The sequence below is a fragment of the Monopterus albus genome, unplaced genomic scaffold (assembly GCF_001952655.1).
Source record: "Monopterus albus unplaced genomic scaffold, M_albus_1.0 scaffold30.1, whole genome shotgun sequence".
NCBI lineage: Eukaryota > Metazoa > Chordata > Actinopteri > Synbranchiformes > Synbranchidae > Monopterus > Monopterus albus.
In genome coordinates, this window is record NW_018127910.1 from 1,738,035 (window position 1) to 1,741,443 (window position 3,409).

General features: G+C 42.6%; 1 protein-coding gene across 2 annotated transcripts in view; it reads right to left on the bottom strand.

Annotated features, from left to right (window-relative positions):
• Window positions 1-3,409, bottom strand: part of LOC109958127 (glypican-6) — a 103,311-nt gene extending 99,902 nt beyond the window's left edge. Inside the window, exon 1 of one of the 2 annotated variants that reach the window (XM_020596520.1) lies at window positions 3,180-3,409. The gene's annotated coding sequence lies outside the window, so the exon portion shown is untranslated. Of the gene's footprint in view, window positions 1-1,059; window positions 1,245-3,179 lie in introns of those variants that run through there. The other variant, XM_020596518.1, reaches the window with a different exon arrangement.

Here is a 3,409-nt window from a genome sequence, read left to right on the forward strand (position 1 = left end):
TAAATTATTTTCAGACAGCAGTAATGAACCACACACTGGTTTTATTTAGTGTGTAATAAGATACACTATCTGTCAAAGCTTTGGACACACTTTCGCATTAAATCGAATGGGAAAGTGCGTCCAAACCTTTGACTGGTAGTGTGTCTGAGCAACATGAATGTTACTCATTGAACAAACAGCTATAAATGAAAGCCAAAGGGAATCAGAATCTTTACTGCCAAGTATGTTAAAACTCAAGGAATCTGACTCCAGTTCTGTGGCCCTCGATGTGCTTCTGTAAGTCAACCAAAAAGAAAGAGCTCATATGTATTTTGAAAAAGTGGAGTAACTGCTCAAAGCAGAACACAGCGGCGCAACGCAGGCTGAGCCGAGACGCTGAGAATATCAAACACAAGGTGGAGTGACTCTCAGATTAACTCTCCTCTGGCTTTTCAAACAACACTGACAGTTGCATACCCCTCCGCACTCCCGTTTGTCAGAGATCTATTCCTGCACTTGAAGCAGACGCTCTCACGCACACACACAACTACACACACACACACACACACACACACACACAAACAGCTTACAGCTACAGAGCAGGTGAGAGTTCCAGCACCGTATGCCAGAAGGAGCACTTAGGGCAGTAGGTGCTCGTCTAGTTCACTATCTGCACTAGATGCACCTTAGCATAAGAACTAGAGGAAGAAAAGCAAGTTATGTCTAATACCCACGTAATGATTTCTCAGAAAAGCCCATCTGCAAAAACACAAGACTAAACAAAGCTCAACTTGACATTATTTGATCTGCACTCCATGGTAGTTAATTATTAAATGCTGAAAGTCCTAGCAGGGCATTGAACCTCACATCAGAATGGAGACAAAGTCCTAGCGCATGCATATTTGGATTCAGGACTGGCATAACCCAGCTGTGTCTGTGCAGAAGCAGCTGCTTTAGTTATCATCAGAACAGTGCTGAAAGTGCCTTCACTGCAGTAGATCTTATAAAACTACCTGCACTGTAAGCACTTTGGCACTACACTGACCTCTCAATGTTCATGGGGAGTTTTCATTCACAGACCTAATTAGGATTCCTTTAAATCCATAATGGGGGCTTTCCAGGAGATACAGATCTGCACAGATGTCTGCAAGCACAAATGAAACATAACATCAGAAAAATGTCAGCAATTCAGGGCTTAACCACTTCTCAGTATCAACTAAAAGCATTGAATTTAATAATTTATCAGTGTACAACATATCAAGAAATGTATTTTCTTAAAAAGCCTATCAGACAGACATTCATTAAGGGCCAGGTGATGTACTCAAGGTGCTCATTTTCTTGGACTGATAGTCCAAAACTCAAATCAGTGGTATAAAACAGGAAGAAATGGACATCCTCATAATACAGATTGATTTTTGTCTGATTAAAGGCTTGATAACCACTGAGTGATTTTAGGTATTTTCAAAGAAAGTAAGGCCATAAGAGAACTCAGTTAATTGTACATCCAAACTATGTGCACACAGTTGAACAAGGAGCAATTTAACCCATTTCCTCATAAATGCTGAAATTTGAATGTTTGACTAATTTATCGCTCCACATGTGATTGTTCCCAATAACATGATAAAACCTAAACTTTTGGAGACCAAAAACTGTCGGCGTTTCACTTGAGATAGCCACGAGTCCCACGGCAATATTAAAAAGTTCTGTAGATGTGTCTGTGGACTTCGGGCTGATGGATAGTATTTTAGAGTCAAACAAAGCCCCGAGGAACGAGGTATTGTCCAGTAGCGTTAACCCGCCTAATTGTCCCCTACTGTGGTCTGATGCTAATAGGCGTTCGGGAGACAATCCAGAAACTCTTTGCCGTTGTTAGACTCGGACACATTCATTACAAGAAAGGAGAAACTGTCTGTCTTAATTAACAAAGTTCAACGGGAAACCTCGGTGTGGATCAGGAATGTTGCGGATAGCAACACTTGTGCTCCGGTCACATTGCTCTACCCCTCCCCCACGCGCTAACATGGCGCCCAGCAGTCCGCATTTTATGCGTTTTATAAATGTAGACTCGATAACGCAATACAAGTGTAACTAAATATACGCAGGTAAAATGTCTGGACAGTTCACACAGAAATCAGGTGCAAGTGAAGAGTGCGCTCAGTATGACTTAAAGCACAACGAGCGTGTGGCACCAGCTACTGCAAAGTTGAGACAGAATCCAGCACACAACAAGCTAGTAGTACCCGGGGCTCCATCAAAACAGTCCGATGAACACATGTGCTGGCCAAACAGGCTAACGCGTGCGACCTCTTAGTGCGGTTCGCTTTCGGAAATGTTGTTAGATAAAGACTTATACAGCTTAGATCAGTTATATTAGAAGAAACAACATTTGGGGAGAATATCTTTAGTGGCGCATTGAGTCAGCAGGCTAACGTTAGTCAGTTGGCTACCACTCTCCATCCACTTCAAAGCAGGTCACTCGCTTATCTTAGCCAACTTAGCTGCTTTAGTTACTCATACATGCTAACACAGAATAACTATCTGTAGGTTATGTGACCCCCGGTGTTTGTAAACGTCTACATTTCCACATAAGTACACAATATAGATAGTAAAGCCAACATAACTAACGTGACTTAACGATATCTACTCGTCGGTATGTTAGCATTAGCAGCTTGCGAAATAGCAACGGCGCGCGGCCTGCTGCTACCTCATGTGCTGCTGCTTTGTTCTGGAGGCACTACTTCCAAGTGTACACCACTGTGCACAAATTCAGTGAAAACTTAAAATTCTGTCTACGTGTGGTCGACAACACAAGCACACGAATATAACTTCAAGCTACTACCAAAGTGCGAAAACGCATTATTTTCTTGAGTGCCTCTCACTTCCCCGAGATACTGACTTTAGGTGCTGTAGCAACACATGTTTTTCAAATCTCCCACATTCTCCAGCCATGGAGGAGAGGTTGCCATGCGCCCCTTACAACACTGTTTTCAAATGCGGAAACTGGCGATTAAAACGTTTTCCCCTGTTGTAAACGTGAAAGCATGGCTCCGGTGTTGCATGGAGTGGAGAGCATTTCACTTTCCTTACGTTTACCGCATCTCCCGACAAGGCTAACAACAGGTTTCTTGCCAATAACATGCGCGTAATAAGACACTAGCTTCTAAAAATCCCACCATCTTCACTCACTTGTACAGACTTACCGTTTACTCACACTGTTTCGGGGGATATCTGCAAAACCGATAAAGAAAAAATATTACTTCACAAATTGAGTAACGGCTAGAACGTATAATCCAAAGAATACAACCATGTGCTACTATTATGATTTGCTAGGAGTTTGGGAATCATAGTAAGATTGCGAAAGTGGCGCGAGTAGAGTCTTGGTTTAACCATGTGGTGAATGAAGGGCGGCTCCCAGCCAGCGTAGCTAAAC